The 9,103-nt window shown below is 44.9% G+C and overlaps 1 long non-coding RNA gene across 1 annotated transcript; it reads right to left on the minus strand.

Moving 5' to 3' along the window:
- Positions 1-638: 638 nt before the first annotated feature.
- On the minus strand, positions 639-2,842 carry LOC119282002. Its single transcript, XR_005138600.1, has 4 exons — positions 2,740-2,842; positions 1,191-1,289; positions 1,043-1,108; positions 639-782 (listed from the first exon to the last, which is right to left on the minus strand). It is a non-coding gene; the product is annotated as an uncharacterized LOC119282002 (long non-coding RNA).
- Positions 2,843-9,103: the final 6,261 nt, after the last annotated feature.

Raw genomic sequence — 9,103 nt, forward strand, 5'->3', positions numbered from 1 at the left:
GTCCGGGGCGGCGTTGAGGTCAGGGGCGGGGGCGGCGTTGAGGTCGGGGGTCGGGGCGGCTTAGAGGGTGCGGAGAGCGCGCGGCGGCCGACGGGCGATGGTGGCGGCAAGAGTGGAGAGAGTTGGATTTGGGGGAAAGTGGCGTGGGAAGGACAAACCCCGTGGTTAAGTCAGAAGTAGCAGTAGCGCGTTCCGGGAAAAGTGTTGCTGCTATCTTAGCTACAGCGCGTTCTCTGATACACGCTACTGATACTCCTTTCTCTTTTTTCCCTTTTCCATTTAGTTTTCTTCACATTTTATTTGTTTCCTTTCACCTTATTCTATTTCTTTCATTTTCAATTACCTTTCCATTCTCTTTCCATTTAATTTTATAACCTTTAGCAGCAACGAGTTTATATTAAAACGCGCTGCTACAAACAACATAGCGGTAGCGCGGTTCTTCATAGATCGCTACTACTATGTGTAGCCTATGGGCTAAGTCGTGGGAATTTTAGTAGTAACGTGTGTACAGCAAGACGCGCTGCTGCTAGATCTTTATCTGCAGCGCGGTTACCTCAGGCGCGCTACTGCTAATTAGCACCAGCGTGCTTTTTTGACCCATGCTACTGCTAAAGTTCTGTGTATAGGGTTTTCCCTAGTAGTGCATCTTAACTGAGAGAACATCATCCCTACAACATAATTAAAACTAAAAGCATCCATCATCATCATGAAACGGAACATCGACATTATCATTGCAGTATAATCACCACGCTCCCATATACTCATCCATTTATCTTTTGAATCTACAAGCAAGAAAACAAAATGAATTGTTAACACACAATGCATTGTCATGATGCAAGTAGCAATTGAGGCAAGATACTAGTCACGTACAAAGGTAGAAGCTCATGCAATCTTTGCTTTTTCTGCATTACCAAGAGTATTGCAGTTTTTGCGACTTCATACCAAATTTTCAGTTTGCACGAGTGCCATATTCAACATGCACTGCGCAGAATTAATTTCTAATTTCAGGACCATCAAGTCTAAATTTAGGATCAGAACTTACCATTGTAGCTAGAGCTACGCCCATGTTATGATTTTTTAGGCTCTTCGAGAATACTTTAGTTCTTGCCTGTTAGAGAAAATAAAAGTTACCATATGAGAGGACAGAAATAGAACAGGAGAACATATAAAATGAATTTGAGCACACTTACAAGTTGTTCATTGGCATCCATCCAACTTAGCGAACCACTTCGAGCACTCTTATTGCATGCATTAGCACCATTTGTTGTTTTGGTGGTCTCGACAATAGCCTGATAGCAAAGAAGTAATAACCAAATAAACAAGCTAGCACTATAGTTTGAACAAAATTTGTATGTGATTATGAAAAGATACAAGCTTGTTTGGAACAGAATATTTTTGTCCCTGACATGCACTAACATTCTCAAGCAAAGTTTCTCTGTTTTGAATAGGATTCTGATAGCAAGACAACCAGTAGATACGCAACCATTGGAGCAACAAATTTTGAACATATTGTATATCGTAATAGAAATATATCTTTGTGCTGTAGAATATATTTCCCCTTGCCGTGCACTGAAATTCTTGTCCATGACATATCTTCTGCAACATGATAATGACCATGTAATAGACAATATTCCATGATCCTACTTGACCTTAAGATAGTCTTTGCCACAGATGTGAACACGATTAATTAAGATTTCAGCTCAAGCAATCATATTTTGAAGTAATTTCTGCCCCTACAATCAACAACAATAACTCTGACCACATTTACTCCTTATCAAATCAAAATAGCAACTTATTCAGTTCTAAGTAGGTACTAGGAATACATCAAGCAATTCCTATTTCATAGTGAAAACGATTAACTAAGACATGAAACCGTTACTCTGAAATGTAGTCTACTATTCTGTTCAGAGTGTGTATAAGAAAAGCAGCAAGTAACAAAAGAAAACTTCATATAGCAGCTCTTTCGATGACCCCATGTTTTTTTAGGATTTTTCTTAGCTAGGAACATTACTATGAATAAAGTGCAATTGTCTTTCAATACTAGTAGCTTAACTGTCAATCTGTTTCAGTTGCTTAGAGAAGATGAACTTGTACTTGTGTGCTATGGTGCTTAACTTGGTGTTTGCTAGGGGGGAACAGAAGTTCAGGTATAACACTATCCACGGATAGTAAGAGGACCATAAGGTTAAGGAGGTTTCGTTCATGCACAAGCATTATGGCTAGGCTGATGATATGTTATTTTCAAGTTGGAATTGTGAGGAGATCCCATGGGCCATGGCTGAGTGTGTTGCAGAGTATACATGTGTTTTCACTATCGTGCACATGGTTGTTCACTAACATTTATTTTTAGAACAAGTGTGCTGTTGTGTAGACTGGATTGTAGTTGTGCTGCTGTAGATCATGTTCTGATATTCATAGTAAAATTAATGTTTTATTAGGTCATGACTAGTCGACAAGATACTTAGTGCAACTTGTCCATAGGTACGACAAGGATAACACTTTCTTCTAGTCACTCCATCGTTTATTTTCTACAAACGACACCCGGTCAGATTAAAGTATAATAGCAATAAGAAAATAACAAGATCACAAACGTCTGCAAACACATGAAGAAGAAAAGAAACTATGCTAGGTGTTCAACCGCAAAATGTTAGGCAAGAACTAACCCAACTATACTACCCAACTAGAATAGGATAGTCAGAATTGGAGTTCCATAAAGGTCTATGAAGAATTTGAACTCACCAACACCAAGGTAGTAATGGTGCAGAACTAGATTAAAATATTGTACGCATCCACACCTGACACCCTAACAGTTACCAGATTTAAGCCACCTCTTATGTCCAGTAAACCTACGAACACCAAAACAAACAAGCGTCAGGGCACTATAATGAATAAAACCTAATAAGCTAATGTCAATCGAGTAGGGAAGGTGTAACCTTATAGAAAAAGAATCAGGAAACAACCCCCTCTATCTGAAGGCCCCAAAAATTTTAAACCAATAACAGAGGACAACTATCAAACACTTGGTGTGCACTATCAAATTCACACAAGAGGACAACTATCACAACCAACCGATACAACCGACGATAGGGGCTGGAGCGGAAGCAGCACAAACACGCCCAAAAAGAAAAGAAAAAAAAAGAAAGAAAAAAAAGAATGGAGGAGTAAAAGAATACGATCGGATCCGGGAGGATCGGGCCGGATCCGCGCGAGCACGCCACCGCCCAGATCGGGAAACCCCGCGGCCGCCACGCCGCAAACGAGCTCGTCGCTCGACGTCGCGTCCCCAACAGGCAACCCCGCCGCCGAACTCCGAGCCCGCCGCCACGCCGCCGGCCCCGCCAAAGCCTGGCGCCCCCACTCGACCGGCCGTCTCGCGCCAGCCGCGGAGCACGAGGGGGAGGAAGAAGAGGCCCCGCCGCCGCCCCCACCGGCCGGGCTTCGCCCGCCGGCGTCGCTGGGCGGCGGCGAGGGAGGAGAGCAGAGGAGGGGGAGGTGGGTTACGGCGGCTAGGGTTCCCCCCGGTCGCTCGCGAGAGCGACACGGGAGGGGACGGGAGGATAATCAACAGAGGGAAAGGAAACAATTGGTGCGAAATCAGAAAAGAATACGAGGAGTAAAAATTTGAAGCGAAAAAAATTATAATTTTTGTTATTATTATCTGGCCCTTGACACACTTGTACATATATTTGTGCCAAACACAACGTGCTTCTTCTATGTTTGTAAAAATTTAATGCAAGATGGGTGAAGTAATATTGATTTATGTTACTCAAACCGGGCCTGATTGGCCGTGACCTGCCGCTCGCAGCGTTTCTACTCAGCTTCCTCCATCGTCGCGCGCAGGGCATCGTCGACTGTGGACACTGCCCGTTCCCTTGCGCTTGTCGATGACGAGGGCGGAGGCGCGGAGCGACTCACCATGCCGATCATGACCAGTTGGTTGTCGAGGCGGCTCGGACGTCGCCCGGACATCTTCACGGTGATCTTCGATAGTATAGGCCTTCGCCAACGCAACGTTTGCGAGGACCCAGTTTGGCATGATGTCCGACATTGCGAACACGACCGGTGTTGCGCGTTGCACCGTTTCATGGAACTCGGCCGTCGTTAGAGCAATGCGGCGACATTCTCCTGCCTTCGCATCCGAGGTAATACAAGAGGTGCCCGTGTGCGTCCGCGAGCTCCAGATATGGCTCCTGCTTCACAGCGACCGGGCACCGGCAGGGCGGCAATCAGTGATGAAGCAGGGAGGGCAGCGGTAAGGGCGACGCTGAATTGCGGTCACGCGGGGGAGTTTGAACTGTCACTGGAACTCCTCGTCCATTGCGGCAGCCTGGGCGAGGAGGGGCGACTGATGCTGCTCTTCGTCATCCAAGGAGGGCACGACGTCCACCTTTGATGGCGTAGAGGAGGACGATGGGCCAAAAGACCACGTGTGGCGACACCATGATCTGGCGGGAGATCCCTCCGCCTGCGCCGAGAACAATCTGAAAGAGCCTTACTTGCCTTACTTGCCGGTCCAGGAGAGGGTCGGATTGGATCCTACGGTTGTCCGGAAAGGAGAAAAGATGAGATAACAAATGGGGGCGGCCGATACCAGAGCCCTACTTAATTAGCTCGGGTAGGCGGATCAACGCTGCTTCAATGCGGCACAGTGGCCGGAGTAGGCTTCTCGGTCGTCGCGCCCCATTGAATCGGTGCCGCCCTCCCATCCTGTCTGGTCGCTCCGGCTGACATAAAGGCCATCGAGTCACGTCCATTCTGGAGTGACTGACCGACATCGATGGGCGGATGCAGTTCCGAGAGCGGTTCGCGCGGGAGAGTGTCTTGGTGGGACTGCATACATTAGCACGAGTCCGGATGCCCGCAAACCTCAACCAGATTTGGTTACGGTTCGAGGGAATTCCGTCTCGCGGACTTAATTGTATATGTGTGTTTTAATACCTTTAATATATTATAGTAAAAAGGTATAAAATCATTCTTATTTTCTGTCATGCCTCTTTATTTTGTGACCTCGTAACATTTCCCTACCGCTCAAAAAAAAATTATGCCTTCATTTCATCGTCCAACGCTGCTTAATTTTTCTTTTTCTTTTCAATTTACGCCTACTACAAAGAAAATCAGTGTATGCGTGCAGTACGAAATTTTGCCAGTCGATGCGCGAGCGCAGTTCCGAGAGTGGTTCGCGTGAAAGAGTGTTTTGGTGGGACTGCATATATTAGTACAAGTCCGAACGCCTGCAAACCTCCCCCAGCTTCGGTTCCGGTTCGAGGGAATTCTGTCTCGCGGACTTAATTGTATATGTGTGTTTTAATACCTTTAATATATTATAGTAAAAAAGTATAAAATTATTCTTATTTTCTGTCATGCCTCATTATTTTGTAACCTCGTAATATTTCTCTACTGCTTGAAAAAAGATATGCCTACAACTCATAGTCCAACACTGCTTAATTTTGATTTTTATTTCAATTTACGCCTATTGCCCCTATTGCTTAAAAAATCAATTTGTGCCTTTGGTATGAAATTTTGTCAAAAAAAAAAACCCTGCCAAAGTTCGAACTTGGCCCAACTAGGACGGACACAAGGAAATCACCAACGTGATAGACTAGTGTTTACGTAGGTTTATGGTCACAACCTTTATTTATTTTTTGTTTGATCGAAGGGACAAAAGAAAATGGGGAACCAGAGAGGTCGTGCCTCCAACCAGACACAGCAGCGAAGCTGTCTGGTCTCGCGCGTGACACCTCCGGGACGACGTCCAAGGTAGGCTGTTACTGGGATATTTTCCCTCCAAGCCCATCTCTTATTTATTTCTCGCTCAACTTGCCTTTCTCGTCTCCTGTTTTTCTTTTCTCGGAAGACCGGCTATCCGTTAAAGCGATTTTGAAAATTTCATAGAACTCTGGAAAATTTCAAAATTTTCTAAACAAAAAAAATTGAGAAAAATTCATCATCTTAAAAAAATGTTCACGAATTTCAAAAAAAGTTCACTAATTTGGAAAAAGTTAGCAGAAATAAAAAAAGTTCATAGATTTGAAAAAAGTTCATGAATTCGACAAAAAATTCACGAATATGAAAAATTTCATCTATTTTGGAAAAAAAAGCTGATCGATTTTGAAAAATGTACATCGAATTTGAAAAAAAGTTCATCAATTTTGAAGAAAAGTTCTCAAATTTGGAATGAGTTCATCGATTTTGAAAAATAGTCATCGAATTTGAAAAATATGTTCAGCAATTTTGAAAAAAGCTCATACATTTTGAAAAAGAAAAAAGAAATAAAAAATAAAGAAAAGGGAAATATTAAATTAAAAAACAAAACGAAAGCGGCCCAGAAAAAACCGACCGGGAAAAAGCTTCCCAAAACTGGGGGCTTCCCCAAACTGAAGAAAGAATAAAACGGAAAAATAAAGTTAGTAGGCACAAGCATTTAGATGTCCTAGTGGTTACTGGGTTTGTCTTTGAAAGAAGAGGTCTAGAGTTCAATCATGTCGCCCAACATGTTTTTTTGAAGTTTAAGCAGAAAAAGGAACAATGGGCTGGTGGGTGGGAGGAGAGCACCGATGCCTTTAGCCGAATAGGATTTGGTCTGATGTAGATCGAAGAATAAAACAGAGGGACTACGTGCAATTTGGTTTTTGCTCGTACGGTTTGCAGATATTTTTGCACCACATTCACTAATTATGTATACCGGCGTGTCTAATTAATTTTTATTGTTAATTATGTAAATTTGCAGTCTTATAACAGACATAATATACAACACATACATGGCAACATATAGGATCTGTTGCAATTTATGTATGACACTATGGTCACGAGTTGTAAGTCTACAATGCATATGCTGCAATGCTTATATGCGTATCTCCTGTGGATTTTGCAACTTATAGTCAAAATGTTGTAGCATATGTGTTGCTTTATAGGGGTATCCTTGTAGTGAATAAAGGCTTATGCCAGAAAGTCACGGCAGTGATGTCAAAGTTTTGGTGGGATGAATCTCTTGACAAGAGGAGAATGCACTGGCAATCGTGGGAGAAGATGGTTGTTTCCAAATCCAAAGGAGGCTTGGGTTTCCGGGACTTGGAGCTGTTCAATGATGCAATGCTCGCAAAACAGGCGTGGCGGCTGCTGGACAAGCCAGATAGCCTATGTGCGCGTGTTCTTAAGGGTAGGTACTACCCAGATGGAGATTTCTTGCAAGCAGGTTGCCCCGCCAGCGCCTCCACTACGTGGAAGGCGATAATCACTGGTAGGGAGGTGCTCAAGAAAGGTTTGATCCGGAGAATTGGCGATGGAACTACTACGGAAGTATGGCATGACAATTGGATACAAGGAAGCAGCACTTTCAAACCAGTATGTAATATGGGAAGTGATCCCATACACCTTGTATCTGACTTGATGAAGGAAGATGGCGAATGGAATGAGGAGATTGTTGAGAGAACTTTCATTGCCTCGGATGCACTAGCTATCCTCAACATGCCGAGACCGCGGGTAGCGGTAACGGATTTTTGGGCATGGGGCTATGAGAGGTCCGGTTTGTTCACGGTTCGATCAGCATACCGGATGCTGTTGGAGGCCCGGGAAAGTGAGTTGAATCAGGTTGGCAGCTCCTCCCAGGGGGAGGAGGTATGGAAATCACTATGGCGCTTGAAGGTGCAGCCAAAGATACGAATCTTCTGGTGGCGGGTCCTCAAAGGGTTCCTGCCGGCGAAGGAAGAGTTATGCCGACGACATATAGGGGAAGATCACACTTGCCCAATGTGCGGGAGCCAAGAAGAGTCGTTGTTTCATTCTCTGGTTACATGCGATCATGCAAAACTATTTTGGAGGGAGGCAGAAGATTTCTTTGAGTTCAAGTTACCACGGCTCCACCCAGCCACGTGGTCCAGGGATTTGCTTGATTCTAGCCTGATTGGAAGGGACAGGGCGGCCATTGTTACATCAGTCATGTGGACAATTTGGTCAAGCAGAAACAAATACACTCATGAGGAGATCAAATACCAACCCGGCAGGTCGATGGTCCTGGTTAAGGAACTCATTCACGCTTTGTACATCCCTTCGGGTGAGGGTGAAAAGAGGGGTCTTGTAAAAGAGAGATGGAAACCACCGGAAGCAGGATGGTGCAAAATTAATACGGATGCCGCGGTGGATGTGAATGGGGTTTGCGCAGCGATCGGATGGGTATCCCGGGGTCACGAAGGAGACCTCAGGCTAGCCGGGGGCCGCAGACTACCCGGGGTGACCGATCCTTATTGCGCTGAATTGTTAGCTGTCAGGGAGGTTGTGCGTCTGGCTATGGAGAAGGGCTGGACGTGGGTGACCGTCGAGACGGACTGCAAAACTGTTGTACAGGAGTATATGGCAACGGAGTGCAGATCGACTGGAAGCCCGATTATCAGCGAGATTAGATCATATCTCCAAAACTTTCAGGGTTTCAGACTTAATTATGTTAGTTGAGAGGCCAATAATGTAGCTCACTGGTGCGCCAGAGAGAGCCTAGCTAGCACATCATCTGTACTTTCCTTTGATGTTGTCCCTGAGTCTCTAATTGCCCTAGTGCAATCGGATGTAAACCGTCTTATTACTGAATAAAGGCCTGAAGGGCGGTTCTCAAAAAAAAAAAGGAACTGAGGCTGTTTTCTCTGTCGCGGGCACGCTCGAATGAATGAATGTCCCGACGATTGGACCGTCGTCCTCTCCGTGGAGCCGCTTGGAATTTCTCTCCTCTTCGTCCGTGCGAAAATATCTTGGGTTGTCGTGTCAACAAACTAGCGGCAGCACCACCACCAGCAAGTCGTAGTGCACTCGAACCTAGCTAGGTGCCTGCTGGACTAATTATCTTTGGGTTGGCCTCAACGGATCAATTACATGGACAGTGGTTGTAGTAAATTTCCACCGCTTTTCCGTCCATGGATCTCAGCAGCTAGCTTCAATTCCGTCCGAACTCCTCGAACTCCAAGAGGTATCTGCAGATACTTGACACACTCATCACCATGAGAAGAGACTGGTTAAATGGAGCCCTCCACCTCAAAACACTACCAAGATAAATGTGGATGGAAGTTTTGATCCTATGAATGGTAATGGGGCTACTGGATGTGTGGAGATAGTATGGGTC

This window comes from Triticum dicoccoides, chromosome 3B (genome assembly GCF_002162155.2).
Source record: "Triticum dicoccoides isolate Atlit2015 ecotype Zavitan chromosome 3B, WEW_v2.0, whole genome shotgun sequence".
Taxonomy (NCBI): Eukaryota; Viridiplantae; Streptophyta; class Magnoliopsida; order Poales; family Poaceae; genus Triticum; species Triticum dicoccoides.